Below are 18,587 nucleotides of genomic sequence, written 5' to 3' on the forward strand. Positions count from 1 at the left end.
GTATGGAAGACACAAGGTGAAAAGGACTAATCGTGCGGAGTGTATACACTTAATGTGATAGTAAAAAAATGATATATGTTACACTCACATTTAGTTGAGCTATAGCCAGCTCAGGGTTTGTAGGCATACAGCGGTATAATCCCCGCTTATGGGATATATTGTTGCTTGTCCTCCAAGGGGTACGTCCAACTCTCAGGAGAAGAGGGAAAATAAAAACAGCAGATAGTGCTCTCCGATTAAATTAAAAGGTGATGAGTAAAATAAGATAAAATATACTCACAGGTAAAGTGCAGATCACACTGCACTTTAATAATAGCGTTAGTGGTATAATCCCCACTTCAGGATATGTAGAATAAAAATGCCAGGAAAAAATAAAATAATAGTAATAATTGTGTATATAAAATGATAGTGGTACACTAATTTGACCAAAAAATCATTTATTATAAAATAACACAATATAAATAACCATTTAACGCGTTTCACCGCTGGGGCTTTATCAAAAATGGAATAACATATTACCTGGCACATAAAGAATTTATATAGGTACTGGTACTTTAAAAAATGGCGCCAAGATGACATCATTGTTCGGCAGCCAGTTAAAATCATGCAATTTACATTTCACATAAAATAAATAAAAGCTTTAAATAAGAATATGCATCATATTCCTTAGTGAACCTTATCCTTGTGGGTTCAATTCTATTCAAAAACGAGGTCTTAAAACATAGATTTGAGTCACATTAAAAATTGCGCGTCACGTGACTCGCACAGCATCTTGGGAAATGTAGTGTGCGAGTCACGTGATCGGCGGTTGAGATAGTGCAGCCGTCCTATTGGTGGGCGGCATGCACTCCTCTGAAGGTGGGGCAAAGATCGTCACGTGACCCGCGGCCAATGGGGAAGTAGTGTGCGGGTCACGTGGTCGGCAAATCGGCGAAAGGGCGCTTGGGAAATGTAGTTTAAAGCGCCCTTTCGTCTAAAAATCGTGTTAAATGAAAAGGATTCTTTACTTCTATACATATAAATAGATTTAAGAATAGACATGATATTTATATTATTTGGAACACTCTGGTTGGACATATTTTGTATTCATGTAAAAGTTAAGTTGATTGTGTTGGTATAAATGGGGGGGGGAATTAATTAGAGGCATGTGTATGGGAAATATATAACAAATATTAATAATATAGTTATTAAAATACATAAAACAATTTTAAATCTGATAACACATTATATGAACCATTTTAAAAGGAGTATTTTAAATAAATGTTTTTTTTAAAAAAACTTAGGTATAATAAAACATTTTGAGAACCATTATAAAATAAAATGGTGATAGGTAAAAACATAGGAATGCCACATTAAAAAGTGATTATAGTGGGGATCATATGTACATACTGCAACTGTAATGCATACATTGAATGTGTTTTGACATATATATATATATGCTGCAAATAGCAGTGAGGAATGCTGTCAGGCTGGGGGTATCCTAGACCATAATGCCGTAGTTGACAACTATGAATAGGATAGCCCCAAACTGACAGCAAAGAAATAAAAATGATAATATAATTTAATAACATCATAAAAAATTAAATAAATCAAAATCAACATTTAGACCTTGGGGAGTTAAAGTTTGTAAATTGAACACCCACTCCATTTCTGATCTCCCTAGAATATTTTTCATATTTCCACCTCTCCATGGCATTTTGCATTTCTTGATTCCTATACATTTGAGGAATTTAGGATCTCGGTTATGTTTAACAAAATGCTTTGATACAGAGTGGTTGGGATATCCGTTCTTTATATTTCTGCAATGTTCTGCTAATCTAACCTTAAGACATCTGGTGGTCATGCCCACATATTGGAGGCCACAAGGGCACTCCAATAAATAGATGACGTTGGTGGTATTGCAGCCTATAAAGTCTTTTATAGTATAGTTCTTCTTAGTATTGTTAGATCTGAAGCTAGTAATTTTGGACTGTGTGGAGGGGTCGGTACTCTTACATACAATGCATCTTTTGCACTTGTAAAAACCTTTAGCTCCATTTAAAAAGGTGTGTTGGATATTTTTAATTTCTTTAGTGTAATTATTAGTCAGAATGGATCTAAAATTGGGAGCACCTCTAAAAACAATTTTCGGTTGTGTTGGTAAAATGTCTTTCAAGATATCGTCTTGTTTTAGAAGATGCCAATGTTTTTTGATTGTTTTCTTAATAAAACCACTTTTGTTGTTATAGTTAAAAATAATAATCGGGAGGGTGGGGGCTTCTGTGTTATTCTTATCCTTATAGGTAAGAAGGCTCTCTCTTGATTTCTCTTTCACTGTTTGTATAGTGTTATCCAATTTTGTGGGGGAATATTTTTTTTCTTTAAATTGTTTCTTTAAAACCTGTGATTGTTCACTGAAATCATCGATATGGGAACAATTACGTCGTATTCGTAAAAACTGACTTTTAGGTGCACTTTCAAGCCATGGTTTATAATGGCAGCTGGTGTGGTCAATTGCAGTGTTGGTGCATACTTTTTTAAAATGTGTTTTAGTGTGAATTGTACTTTCTTTGATAAAAATACATAAATCTAAAAAGTTAATTGTTTCTTTACTATATTCACATGTTAAAACGATCCCTCTATTATTAGAGTTAAGATGGGATATAAAAGAATTAAGTGAGTCCTCTGAGCCTTTCCATATAAAAAACAAATCATCAATATACCTAAAATAGGAGACCAGGTTTTGCTCCCAGGCATGTCGTCCCCAAATGGCGCTGGATTCCCAGTCTGCCATAAAGAGATTGGCATAGCTGGGAGCAAACCTGGTCCCCATAGCTGTCCCCCTCTTTTGGAGATAAAAAGAATCATAAAACCAGAAATAATTATTGGTTAAAATGATATTAATACCTTCTACAATAAAATCAATCTGAGTATCCGGAATTCTTTTTTCATTGGATAATATAGTTTTGACAGCATCGCATCCAAGTTGGTGAGGGATAATGGTATATAATGAAGTGACATCACATGTGACAAGTATAAGATCTGGTTCCCAATTAAAACTGTTTAAAAATCTCAGCAGTGACATTGAATCTTTCAAATAAGATTTTGTAAGTTTTACTGCTGGTTGTAGCAAGATATCAATATACTGAGATAGATTACACAGTGGAGAGTTAATCCCGGATACAATTGGTCTGCCTGGGGGATTTTTAGCATCTTTATGTATTTTTGGTAAAAAATAAATTACCGGAATCCGAGGGTACTTTAAAAGCAAATAATCAAATTCTTTTTTGTTTATGATATTGTTATCTAGTCCTTTTTGTAAAAAGGTGATTGCTTTTTGCTGTATAGAAGATGTAGGGTCACTAGATAGTTTTTCATATACAGCAACATCATTTAGTTGTTTGTAAGCTTCTTTTATATACATTGTGCTGGATTGGATAACTAGGCCTCCACCTTTGTCGGCAGGTTTGATCACAATGTCTTTATCTTCTTGTAATTGTTTAATTGCTTGTTTTTCTAGTGTATTTAGATTTTGGGCGTCATATTTATTGTATTTAATTTTGTTAAAATCTCTTAGTACTGACTTCTCAAACATCACAAGTGGGGCTGTTTTAAAATGATAGGGATAAAAAGTGGATTTTGGTTTGAGGTCAGTGTTGATATGAAAAGGGTTGGCAGTGGAGGGGGGTGGGGATGAGGGGTTGGGGGGATTGGCCTCTGAGTTATGTACATTAAAAAATCTTTTGAGTGTGGCCTTCCGTACAAATTTATTTACATCTAAAAATGCTTCAAAGGGTTTAAAAGAGTTGGTTGGAGCATATTTTAGTCCTTTACTTAAAACTGAAATCTGTGCTGCATTTAAAACTTTCTGTGATAAGTTAAAAATACCGGCATTGGACTCGTTTGGTGCAATCATTGTCTTTCTAATCTCTCTTTTTTGCTCTCTTCTGCCGCTCCGTTTGCCTCTGGGCTTAGAGTTCTTTTCTTTGCTCTTGTTGGGTATGGTGTATTTATGAAGGTGTTGGGGTGTGTCTGAATCTCTAAAAAATGATCTTCATTTTCGATTTCGGAGTCTACAGATAATAGTTGGTACCTATTGGTATGTGCAATGGGGGTTTCACTGTGATTTTTGTAGTAGTGGCTAGGTCTTTGAATATTTGGTGAAATGGGGGTTTCACTGTGATTATTGTAGTAGTGGCTAGGTCTTTGGGTTTCAGGGCTACGTGCATTGTAGTAGTTAGAACGGGATTCTTGGTGCATAGAGGTGTGGTAGGGAACTCTCCGTGGTTTAAATGTGGTTGGTCGGTGGTATGAGGTTGTGGATGCATGATTGGGGTTGAAGTTCTTATAGTGAGGTCTTGGTTTGTATGGGGAGTGATGAGAGGGTTGTTGTGGGTTGGTAAAGTGTTTCTTAGTATTATATGCATATGAGGGTTCATAGCGTGTGTGGGGTGCTGTTGATCTTTGGTATTTATATGGCTCTGTTCTATTGTCAAATGGTTGTTGTTCCGATGTGTACTTTCTATTTAGATGGTATGTTCTCACCTGTCGATTGGCATAGTCCTGTTTGTCTCTTATATATTTCTTTACTTTGATGTGTTTGGTATCTGTTTCAATTTTTTCAATTTTGCTTTGAATTAAGACTGAATTTTGTTGATACACATTACTTTCCGTGAAGGGCATAAGTTTGTCTCTTAGGTCATTAATTTCCCTATCTAAGTTTAAAAGTTTTTTGCTTTTTTTCTTGATTAAGGTTTCCATGAGACCAAATGTACAAGTTTCTAATTTACCATTCCACTCATTCATAAATTCTAGATCATCTTGATCTGAGGTAGGTAATTTTATGAGTCTCAGGCCTCGGGGTGTGATGTGTTCATCAATATATTTTTTAAAGGTGGCAATCTCCCACTTGAGTTTAATTTCCATTGTTAAAGCTCTTTCTAATTTAATAAATAATTCCTGTTGGGAAAAGGTGGGAGGTCTAATATAGATGGGACTATTGGGCTGTGTTGAGAATACATTTTCTATATCAATAGAGTGCTTATTTCTATAATCAAAAATAGACATATTAAAAGCAGCTAAAACCAGAGGGATATGATAAAATACAATAAAAAAAAGGGGGGTGAGGTTAGCGCTAATAATATATTAAACAGGCAGCGACCTTTAGAGGGTAACCCTCTAACCCTCTATATAAGAAATATACAGTAAAGAAAAAAGGTTGCGCCACAAATAAAATGGACAAAAATAAAAGTAAAAACAACAATACAATTTAAAAATGAATAAAAATATAAATAGGTATAGTCCAGAATGGTTGGTCAGTTCCAATAGATGTCTTGAGGTAAAGTAGGTATAGTCACTAATTCCGCTGTGGGGGTAGGTTCTCTTGTTGTAGTATTTTCTACCGTCTTGTAGTATGGAAGACACAAGGTGAAAAGGACTAATCGTGCGGAGTGTATACACTTAATGTGATAGTAAAAAAATGATATATGTTACACTCACATTTAGTTGAGCTATAGCCAGCTCAGGGTTTGTAGGCATACAGCGGTATAATCCCCGCTTATGGGATATATTGTTGCTTGTCCTCCAAGGGGTACGTCCAACTCTCAGGAGAAGAGGGAAAATAAAAACAGCAGATTTTTACAGCAGACCCTTTTCATATCAACACTGACCTCAAACCAAAATCCACTTTTTATCCCTATCATTTTAAAACAGCCCCACTTGTGATGTTTGAGAAGTCAGTACTAAGAGATTTTAACAAAATTAAATACAATAAATATGACGCCCAAAATCTAAATACACTAGAAAAACAAGCAATTAAACAATTACAAGAAGATAAAGACATTGTGATCAAACCTGCCGACAAAGGTGGAGGCCTAGTTATCCAATCCAGCACAATGTATATAAAAGAAGCTTACAAACAATTAAATGATGTTGCTGTATATGAAAAACTATCTAGTGACCCTACATCTTCTATACAGCAAAAAGCAATCACCTTTTTACAAAAAGGACTAGATAACAATATCATAAACAAAAAAGAATTTGATTATTTGCTTTTAAAGTACCCTCGGATTCCGGTAATTTATTTTTTACCAAAAATACATAAAGATGCTAAAAATCCCCCAGGCAGACCAATTGTATCCGGGATTAACTCTCCACTGTGTAATCTATCTCAGTATATTGATATCTTGCTACAACCAGCAGTAAAACTTACAAAATCTTATTTGAAAGATTCAATGTCACTGCTGAGATTTTTAAACAGTTTTAATTGGGAACCAGATCTTATACTTGTCACATGTGATGTCACTTCATTATATACCATTATCCCTCACCAACTTGGATGCGATGCTGTCAAAACTATATTATCCAATGAAAAAAGAATTCCGGATACTCAGATTGATTTTATTGTAGAAGGTATTAATATCATTTTAACCAATAATTATTTCTGGTTTTATGATTCTTTTTATCTCCAAAAGAGGGGGACAGCTATGGGGACCAGGTTTGCTCCCAGCTATGCCAATCTCTTTATGGCAGACTGGGAATCCAGCGCCATTTGGGGACGACATGCCTGGGAGCAAAACCTGGTCTCCTATTTTAGGTATATTGATGATTTGTTTTTTATATGGAAAGGCTCAGAGGACTCACTTAATTCTTTTATATCCCATCTTAACTCTAATAATAGAGGGATCGTTTTAACATGTGAATATAGTAAAGAAACAATTAACTTTTTAGATTTATGTATTTTTATCAAAGAAGGTACAATTCACACTAAAACACATTTTAAAAAAGTATGCACCAACACTGCAATTGACCACACCAGCTGCCATTATAAACCATGGCTTGAAAGTGCACCTAAAAGTCAGTTTTTACGAATACGACGTAATTGTTCCCATATCGATGATTTCAGTGAACAATCACAGTTTTTAAAGAAACAATTTAAAGAAAAAAAATATTCCCCCACAAAATTGGATAACACTATACAAACAGTGAAAGAGAAATCAAGAGAGAGCCTTCTTACCTATAAGGATAAGAATAACACAGAAGCCCCCACCCTCCCGATTATTATTTTTAACTATAACAACAAAAGTGGTTTTATTAAGAAAACAATCAAAAAACATTGGCATCTTCTAAAACAAGACGATATCTTGAAAGACATTTTACCAACACAACCGAAAATTGTTTTTAGAGGTGCTCCCAATTTTAGATCCATTCTGACTAATAATTACACTAAAGAAATTAAAAATATCCAACACACCTTTTTAAATGGAGCTAAAGGTTTTTACAAGTGCAAAAGATGCATTGTATGTAAGAGTACCGACCCCTCCACACAGTCCAAAATTACTAGCTTCAGATCTAACAATACTAAGAAGAACTATACTATAAAAGACTTTATAGGCTGCAATACCACCAACGTCATCTATTTATTGGAGTGCCCTTGTGGCCTCCAATATGTGGGCATGACCACCAGATGTCTTAAGGTTAGATTAGCAGAACATTGCAGAAATATAAAGAACGGATATCCCAACCACTCTGTATCAAAGCATTTTGTTAAACATAACCGAGATCCTAAATTCCTCAAATGTATAGGAATCAAGAAATGCAAAATGCCATGGAGAGGTGGAAATATGAAAAATATTCTAGGGAGATCAGAAATGGAGTGGGTGTTCAATTTACAAACTTTAACTCCCCAAGGTCTAAATGTTGATTTTGATTTATTTAATTTTTTATGATGTTATTAAATTATATTATCATTTTTATTTCTTTGCTGTCAGTTTGGGGCTATCCTATTCATAGTTGTCAACTACGGCATTATGGTCTAGGATACCCCCAGCCTGACAGCATTCCTCACTGCTATTTGCAGCATATATATATATGTCAAAACACATTCAATGTATGCATTACAGTTGCAGTATGTACATATGATCCCCACTATAATCACTTTTTAATGTGGCATTCCTATGTTTTTACCTATCACCATTTTATTTTATAATGGTTCTCAAAATGTTTTATTATACCTAAGTTTTTAAAAAAAAAACATTTATTTAAAATACTCCTTTTAAAATGGTTCATATAATGTGTTATCAGATTTAAAATTGTTTTATGTATTTTAATAACTATATTATTAATATTTGTTATATATTTCCCATACACATGCCTCTAATTAATTCCCCCCCCCATTTATACCAACACAATCAACTTAACTTTTACATGAATACAAAATATGTCCAACCAGAGTGTTCCAAATAATATAAATATCATGTCTATTCTTAAATCTATTTATATGTATAGAAGTAAAGAATCCTTTTCATTTAACACGATTTTTAGACGAAAGGGCGCTTTAAACTACATTTCCCAAGCGCCCTTTCGCCGATTTGCCGACCACGTGACCCGCACACTACTTCCCCATTGGCCGCGGGTCACGTGACGATCTTTGCCCCACCTTCAGAGGAGTGCATGCCGCCCACCAATAGGACGGCTGCACTATCTCAACCGCCGATCACGTGACTCGCACACTACATTTCCCAAGATGCTGTGCGAGTCACGTGACGCGCAATTTTTAATGTGACTCAAATCTATGTTTTAAGACCTCGTTTTTGAATAGAATTTAACCCACAAGGATAAGGTTCACTAAGGAATATGATGCATATTCTTATTTAAAGCTTTTATTTATTTTATGTGAAATGTAAATTGCATGATTTTAACTGGCTGCCGAACAATGATGTCATCTTGGCGCCATTTTTTAAAGTACCAGTACCTATATAAATTCTTTATGTGCCAGGTAATATGTTATTCCATTTTTGATAAAGCCCCAGCGGTGAAACGCGTTAAATGGTTATTTATATTGTGTTATTTTATAATAAATGATTTTTTGGTCAAATTAGTGTACCACTATCATTTTATATACACAATTATTACTATTATTTTATTTTTTCCTGGCATTTTTATTCTACATATCCTGAAGTGGGGATTATACCACTAACGCTATTATTAAAGTGCAGTGTGATCTGCACTTTACCTGTGAGTATATTTTATCTTATTTTACTCATCACCTTTTAATTTAATCGGAGAGCACTATCTGCTGTTTTTATTTTCCCTCTTCTCCTGAGAGTTGGACGTACCCCTTGGAGGACAAGCAACAATATATCCCATAAGCGGGGATTATACCGCTGTATGCCTACAAACCCTGAGCTGGCTATAGCTCAACTAAATGTGAGTGTAACATATATCATTTTTTTACTATCACATTAAGTGTATACACTCCGCACGATTAGTCCTTTTCACCTTGTGTCTTCCATACTACAAGACGGTAGAAAATACTACAACAAGAGAACCTACCCCCACAGCGGAATTAGTGACTATACCTACTTTACCTCAAGACATCTATTGGAACTGACCAACCATTCTGGACTATACCTATTTATATTTTTATTCATTTTTAAATTGTATTGTTGTTTTTACTTTTATTTTTATCCATTTTATTTGTGGCGCAACCTTTTTTCTTTACTGTATATTTCTTATATAGAGGGTTAGAGGGTTACCCTCTAAAGGTCGCTGCCTGTTTAATATATTATTAGCGCTAACCTCACCCCCCTTTTTTTTATTACATCCTTCTACATGCCTAATACAAATTGTAAAAAAAAAATATGGGTTAAAGGGCATAAGGGAAGGGACAGGCACAAATATATGGTACTCTGCTACTTTCCCTACTTATTGCTCACAAGTAAAATGGCGACCGCAATACCGGAAGTGATGTCACTTCCGGTTACGAACAGAATAAAAAAAAAATACGGAATTTGAGAAGCCACACTACACTCCCCCCAAACAAGTGATGTGATTGGCTAACCAATGAGGAAATCTACCAATGAAGAACCGGACCAGGATATTTAAACCAGAATGAGGAGAAGAGCAGTGAACACCGATTGAGAAAGCCCTCAAGTAGGGTGAAACGCGTCTCGGAAGTGAAGGATATTTATGGGAAATTTTTTTTTTCTGTTTTATTTGTTTGTATTTTACTGCCTGCTGGCAAAATTTTATTTTTTATTTTTAATTCAAGTCTCCTCTGATCTTCACCAAACCTGCTCCAAGAAGGGAAAGTGTCTCCCTTATTGACACTCAAGCTCGTAAACTCAGAGCCGAGTACCTGGCTCTGAATAAGGTGAGCACCTATTTAAAGATACAGTATACTCACCTTTATAACCTAAGTTACTACACTATATTATCTCCTATTACGTTTTCCCTGTATCTCTTATCTCTGAGGGATTCCACCAACGCTTCAAAAAAAGGGGACAAGTACCACCAGACGGTACGAAAGCGCAAGTGATTTGAGCCTATCCCATCTTAGGCTCTAAAAAATGTGAGTTAGCATTCTGTTTTGATCACTGCACAACGGTTAATTACCATACAGATTTGCACTATTATTTCCCTGTATATGTTTTTCTTTCTATGTATATATACGCTGAATTTAAAGTGATACTGCTACAATATCAGGACTAGACGACCCTTGTTATAGGGTAGGTATCCATTATTATCACTGTATGCTCCACTCATATAGGTGACCTGCCTCTGGCTTTTCTACCTTCTAGCTCTTATAATATTTATTCTTCCCAGCCAGGATATTTATATTTTAGACTACATTAAGATTGCATTTCTAAAATCTTTAAGAAGTATGTTATCTATAGTCCACTCTTCAATATTAAAATTGTAATTTATTCCCAGATAACAAAGAGAGTTGTACCAGTTAAATTTATGATTATTTAAATTTCCTATTAATAAGTTTGAAAAATTACGATGTAAAACTTGTGTTTTTTGCATATTAATTTTATAGTTAGAAAACCTACTATATGAAGTGTAGATGGTATAGAAGATTCAGGATTTGTAAAGGTCATAATTATATCGTCAGCAAACATGGTTATTTTTTGTTCCTGCTTGTCTAAATTCACCCCCGTTATGTCATGCATTTGTCTTATATATGCTGCTAATGGCTCAATTGAAAGTGTAACGGACCGTTTTGCACACAAGAGGTTAAAAACCGTTTAGGCGATAATCCCCTTCCAGATAGACCAGCAGCTACTGCAATCACCAATCTCCTGAACTGCAAACTGCACGAATTCGCCAACTCCCGAACAAGAGACACACGAACACTGGGAGCAGCCGAACAGGAAAAGCCATACAAACAGCTTACACTCCTGGCAATCGGCATACAATCAAATTCCCCACAAGAATGAGACGACACTTCACTTTGAGGGTTGAACAGGAACTCCTTTACTGGGGCTAACTGCCCGGCTTTTATGCAGGTCTCCCACCTGGTGGACACTCCCCTAGGGGACCAGATGGGAAACTGGGAAACATATCGGACACTGACCAATCACAGAGATACACCTTTAAACAATCCCACAATGCATCACAATCCCTTCCTCTCTGTCCTGGATATAATTGGGGAAGTAATCCAATTATCTCCAAGGACAGAGGCAAAACTCCATTATGGCAAACAAAAAGACAGTAAAAGACATAAAATTACATTCTAATACATTTAGTACATACAACATATACATTCTACATATCCCCAGATAGCTTAGATCTGAGCGCACATTACTACTGAATGGCGCTCAGATCACATACATACAATTTAATTGCCATGGAGCCAAAGTCTTTCCCATAGTCTTTCGTTACACGAATGGGCTCCATGGCTGTGCTATCTGGGTTAACACATTCACATATAACAAAGTACAGAATGAACCGGTGTTCGGCTAAATCTCCACGAATAGGAACCAGGAGGCGGACGGCTCAGCGGTGTTCGTGCAAATCAGTGTCCGTTTTTAGTTCCATAGTTTAAGTGCTGAACACCGCTGGCCGTCCGGGACTTTAAAATGGCCGCCGGCACGTGTTCGGTAAACGAACAAAGGCCACCCAGCGATCGTCAATTAAGCTGAGGTTAACCGCAGCTTCAGGGAGGTCAATTGGCGGCACACTCCCGCTCCTAGGTGGTCGTGCATTCGGTAGTTTGTTCGGTAGATAAAATCTACCGAACACCCCGGCAGAAAGGCACGAATAAGCCTTTCTGCAGGGAAAATAGAAGCTTTAACATGCAGGGCCATAGTCCAAAGGGAGCAGGCGAGCAACCAGGCTTCTCCAGTGCCCGGTGGCGAGGTTGGTTCCACCACAGAAAGAATATAAAGAAGAGGTGCCAAAGGATACCCCTGGCGGGTTCCATTTTTAATAGTGAACCAAGCAGAGTCTAAACCAGTGATGGCGAACCTTTTTGAGCTTGAGTGCCCAAACCGCAATACATGCCAACTTTTTTTTCCTTAAAGTGCCAACACGCAATTGCGTGTGTGTGTAGGGGGTGCGTGTGTGTGTGGGGGTGCTGTGTGTGTGTGTGGGGGTGCTGTGTGTGTGTGTGTGGGTGTTGTGTGTGTGTATGAGCGGTGCTGTGTAAGTGTATGGGGGGTGCTGTGTAAGTGTGTGGGGGGTGCTGTGTGTGTGTGGGGGGGTGCTGTGTGTGTGTGTGTGTGTGGGGTGCTGTGTGTGTGTGGGGGGTGTGCTGTGTGTGTGTGTGGGGGGTTGCTGTGTGTGTGTGGGGGGGGTGCTGTGTGTGTGTGTGGGAGGGTGCTCTGTGTATGTGTGTGGGGGGATGCTGTGTGTGTGTGGTGGGGTGCTGTGTGTGTGTGTATGAGGGGTGCTGTGTAAGTGTGTGGGGGGTGCTGTGTAAGTGTGTGGGGGTGCTGTATAAGTGTGTGGGGGTGCTGTGTGTGTGGGGGGTGCTGTGTGTGTGTGTGGGGGGGGTGCTGTGTGTGTGTGTGGGTGGTGCTGTGGGGGGTGCTGTGTGTGTGAGAGGGGTGCTGTATGTGTGTGTGTATGAGGGATAATGTGTGTGTGAGAGGGGTGCTGTGTGGTGGGTAGGGGTACTGCTGGGGGGTACTGCTGGGGGGGTAGGGGTACTGTGTGGGGGGTAGGGGTACTGCTGGGTGAGTAGGGGTACTTCTGGGGGGATAGGGGTGCTGGGGGGTAGGGGTACTGTTGTGGGGGTAGGGGTACTGCTGGGGGGATAGGGGTGGTGGGGGTACTGCTGGGGGGATAGGGGTGCTTGGGGGGTAGGGGTACCTTTAATGAAGTAGGGAGGGGGCACGGCACAGCCATCCCTGGTGGTCCGGTGGTGGAAAGCACTGCAGGCTGAGGGATCTGTGAATCAGCTCCCCTGTCGTCCCGCGCGATGCTGTGTGGAGCGTTGCCATGGTAACGCTCAGCAACACTCCACACTGCATCGCGCGGGAGGACGCGAGCTGCATTACAGATCCCTCCCCCTGCCTCCCGACCCGGAAGCAGAGTAGGCGCCTGCCGTTTCGGGCAGGCAGGTGCATACTCTGCATTAATGGCGGACCTATGGCCGTGTGCCAACAGAAAGGGCCCGGCGTGCCACCTGTGGCACGCGTGCCATAGGTTCGCCATAACTGGTCTAAACAATCGCCATATATTTTTGCCATAGGAGAAGAGTATAAAGACATTGTTAAATCTTTCAAGGATCCCTAAATTCCAAGCGCGAAAAGTGTAGCAGAAAAAAAAATCAATTTACTCTGTCGAATGCCTTTTCAGCACCGACTGCTATGAAAACTGTAGGAATAGATTTTTTACCAGCCTCTATCATCATATTCAAAATCTTGCAAATTATTGTCACTGGCTGATCTTCCTCTTATTAAGCCAGATTGATCTAGATGGATTAAATCTGAGATTATCAGGGTAAGTCTATCTGCTAAGATTTTTGAGAATATTTTTATATCAAGATTAATGAGAGATCGGGTGGTAGTTGGATACGTAATGTGGATCTTTCCCGGGTTTTGGGATTGGGGAGATCGTAGCTGTTAGCATTTCAGAGGAAAAGCATTTGGAAGTTGTTATATCTAAGAAAGTTTTTAATAGTAGAGGGGTTATCACGGTCTCGAAGGATTTATAAAAATACGCTGTAAATCCATCCGTACCAGGTGCTTTCCCATTATTGAGATTAGCAATGGTTTTCTTTATTTCTTCAGGTTCAATGTTTTTTTTAAGTTTACCAGTTTATTAAGCTTTAGTTTAGGAAGATTAAGCTTTGAGAGGAAGGCTTTTAATTAATTCTGGAAAAAACTATTTTCTTTTAAATTATATAATGAAGTATAGTATTTTGCAAAGGCCTTACCTATATTGTGAGGGAATAGGCAGATTTTATCTCCATCAATATTTTTTTTAATTGTAAAATTTATCCGCTCTGGTTTAAGTTTATTTGACATAGGCTTCCCTACTCTGTTATTACTGCTGTACCATCTTTGATTCAAAGATGTAATGGAGTTCTTGATTTTATTTTCCACACTTGTCTTTATCTGATACTGGAGGGTTTTAATTTGTGTAGATGTTATGGAATTTGGATTTGATTTGTTACTAAGTTCGGGTTTATACAATTGTATATAAAGATCTGCTAAATTCGCACCTCTAGTTTCCCCTATTTTTGCCCCCATTTGGATTAGGTTCCCCCTCATAACACATTTAGAGGTTAGCCATAACGTTTCATTAGACACTTGTCCATTATCATTGATTTTACCAATTTTTTTTGCCATATTTTCAAGATGTTATAATTGATTCGTCTATACGCCACTGAGGTCTGAGATTGTATTCTGGGTTATTTTCCATTACTGCGCTAATGGCGGCATGATCTGACCAATAGGTCCAATTTCTGAGCTTACAAATTTTCTCAGATTTGCCATATCTGTTAAAAATAAAATCTATTCTGGAATAGCTTAAATGAACTTTAGATAAAAAGGTAAAATCTCTTTCGATCAGATGTTGTACCCTCCATATATCAAATAACCCATGTTCAACAAGAAGATCCTGGAACCAAGTATAGCGCTTTTTTTGAGGATGTTTTAATTGTTTGAGATCTCTTAATCTTCTATCCAACTTTGGGTCCTGGATGGTGTTCCAATCCCCTCCAATCAATAATACCCCTTTTTTTTATTTTGTCTATCTTTCCAAAGAGTTTCCTATAAAATGATTGTGAGAATACATTGGGAGCATATAAGTTAACCAAAGTATAAGTAATATCATTATAAGGATTAAAAATATTCCTAGTGGATACCTTTCTATATATATCTGTTCAAACTTAAGCTTATATCGGAGGGAAGACAAAAACAAGAATAGTGTACACCGTATGGAGTGCAAATTAAAATGATTAAAATCTACTCACATTTAGTAGAGAAAATAAGGATTGCTCTATCCAACAGGTGTAGGTGGTATCATCCCCACCAACTCGTGAACAAGTAAATCCTTTGTGGGGATAATACCACCTACGCATGTTGGAAAGAGCTATCCTTATTTGCTGTATTAAATGTGAGTAGATTTTAATCATTTTTTTTTATTTGCACTCCATACGGTGTACACTATTTTTGATTTTGTCTTCCCCTTCTGTCTATATCATCAGAGAGAGACCATCACTACCAATATCCAAGAGTGGGGATTATACCACGTCATGCTAAATCTCCAGAGCCATTTCCCAGGCTCTGGAACATGTGAGTGCATATCTGTTATCAGTTTTATGCTTATATTGATATTAAATATACTGCACTATATACTTTTTATTTGTTCCATATATCTACAAGAGTCACTTACTTCTGTTATCTATTTGAACTGTTATAAACTTAGTGTTCCATTTTTTATTTGTTTTTTATTACACATCCCGGGCGCTACACCTCCACCTGTGTTATTATATTTATTATCATAACTGTATTATTATCCTTCAGAGATCATTATAATACAATAGATACATCACTAGCACTGTACATTATCTTCATTAGAAATATTATAAAATATATACATTACTAATACTGTACATTATATTTGTTATAAATATACATCGCAAATACTGTACATTGTATTTCTTATAACTATTATTATATATCACTAATACTGTTAATACCAATACACTAATTATATTTATTATAGATATTGTATTATCATAATACAATATATAGAACACTAGTACAGTACATTCTATGTATTATAAATATTACTATATTCTTGCCCCTCAGAGGTTTGATTTCTGGCTGAAACATGCTCCACATTCAGAAGAAGAGAATGGTGTGAATTTCAGCTTCTAAGAGTGAAGCATCTATTGCATTCAGTGCATGAGAATGCATTTTGTCTGGTTTGAATGTTGCCCATAGCATGTGTCCTCATGTGAGCATCATACATTGCTTTATTACCATTCTTTATACAACATTCAGTACATGTACGTATGGATAGAACATCATTTCCTTCTAGAGTGGAAACCCTATATCCATTCTGTGTATGTTCTATTGGTGTATAAATATCAGAGTGTGGGATTTCCTTCTTCATATGAAGTTGATTTCTCCTTAACCACTTCACGCAGTTAAGACGTGTCGATAATTCCTAACTATACTGGGCTTTAACGTTGTTAGGATGTATTGATTGGGTTAAATCTCTGCTCACGGCAAGAAATCCGTCTGTTTGCTGAGCCATTTTTAGTGACCCCAAACTGACAGATGAGCTCTATGGAGAGCTCAAAGAGAGCACTGCTACAGACATTTACATTCCTGTTGCTGCAAAGTGTGGGCAATTTCTCAGGTCATTCATTAGCTGGGAATAGCTAATACTCTCAGCGAATGAATGATCTGAATACTTCAACAAATGTGACATAGCTCCACAAAAAGAGACCGATCACCACTGGCTCTAATTCCCTGGAACTGTTTTGGGCATGAAGCCATGCTTGCAGACGGTCAAAAAGATACTTCTCTGCCTGGAGATAATGGAGTTACTTACAGGACTTTACTCAATTATCTCCCAAGCAGAGGGGAGGGAGTGTGTGCTGTACATGGGTGTGTCACAGACTGTATGTTTGTTGTGATTGGTTTGTGTTCCTGTGCCCCATCAGGTCCAGGGGGTGTTCCTCTGGCCTGAAGAATTGTATAAAAGCCAACCTGAACCATTAAAGCTCAGATCTTGCACCTTCATGAAGTCTTGGCTCATGTTTGGGGGATTGGAGAACTACACTCTGGGGATTGCTATAATCACTATACTCCCCTGAGTTTAATCACTAAGCTCTTGTAAGAGCTATTCCTGCTGGACTCTCTGGAGCCTGGAGCCTTGTCGTAGGTCCAGGGTGGGTAGGAGACGGCGAGACCCCAACCAAGCTGCGGTGGTTTGTGGGGTTTGTAGTGGTAATGGTGCTCCAGCACAGTGCTTATGGTACTCGTCAGTACTAGGAAGCAGCGATTGACGGAGGTACCCGGTGGGGTGCAAGCGATCCGTCACACGTACCAATCATTCTTATTGGATATAATCAAAACATTAGGCTAGGTGGCTCCCGTGCCCTCTTCATCTTGCAGTGTTAATCACGCTTTAGATGTGAAATAGCTATTCTGACGGACTGCCTGGCACCCAGACTGGGTGCCTCCATTAATCGATGCTCCTAATGCTCACGAGGACTCCAAGCACTCCACCAGTCACAATAAGCACTGTAGCCCCTTAGCTGCCGTCCTCCACCCACCCTGGATCCAAGACCAGGATCCAGCTTCCAGTGGGTGAACCTCTCCTACTCCAGAGAGTATAGCAGGAACAGCTCTTATAAGAGCTAGTGATTAGAACCCAGAGGAGTATAAGGAGTATAGCAATCCCCAGAGTGAATATAGCTGTCCTCTCCACACACAGACGAGGCTCTATGTTGGGGGTGAAGAGAAACTAATTTTCATGGTGCCACACTTGGCCTTATATGACAATCCCCATGCAAGGGGTACGCCCACATGGACCTGATGGTAGACTGATTTTCAACGTCACAGACCAATAACAATAAGGTTACAAGGCACGACGCTCCCACACATAGCATACAATCCCTCCCCTCTGCCTGGGAGATAATTGAGTCAGATACTGTATTAACTCAATTATCTCCTGGGAGAAAAACACACATTTTTATAAACCCCCAAAAGTACCCCAAAACACATAATACTCCCAAGAATGTTACATACCCTGATAGCCCTGATCTGGATGACCAACATATCCATAAATCACCTAGATCAGTTCAGGGTTTCAGGAATTTCCTGGAAGTCATTTATTTGACCGACCGCAGGCATTATCCTATGCCCACAACAGTTCCAGAGAATCACGGCTTGCGGTCGGTCTAGTTCAGTAGTTTGAAAACGAACAAACTACCGAACAGTCAATAGTCTTACCCTGGAGCTTGTTCCCCTCATCCAGACGAATGAGTTTACCGAACAGTGCTCTTCTAAGCTGTATAGAACCGAACGCAGGTGATGATGGAAGTGAGAACATTCCAAGTTGTTAATAGGTGTTAACAAGCTCCAGGGTGGTCTCTGGTTCGTGCGGTTGTTCGAATGCAACTTCGAAGCGCCTCGGGAGTTCGAAGTGCCGCTTCGTGAGCTCGAAGTGTCACTGAGTAAGGAATGTCAGAAGTCCAAAAGGCACAAACAGTGGTTTTAACCAAGTTTTATCACAGGGGCCATAGTCACAGGACAGGAAGCTGGCAAACAGGCTCCTCCAAAAGCCAGTGGCGAGGTTACTTTGGCCACAGCTATATAGTCCCAAAATGTGCAAACGCTTCCACTCTGTGATTA

Source organism: Pelobates fuscus, chromosome 10 (assembly GCF_036172605.1).
Source record: "Pelobates fuscus isolate aPelFus1 chromosome 10, aPelFus1.pri, whole genome shotgun sequence".
In the NCBI taxonomy this organism is placed as follows: Eukaryota; Metazoa; Chordata; class Amphibia; order Anura; family Pelobatidae; genus Pelobates; species Pelobates fuscus.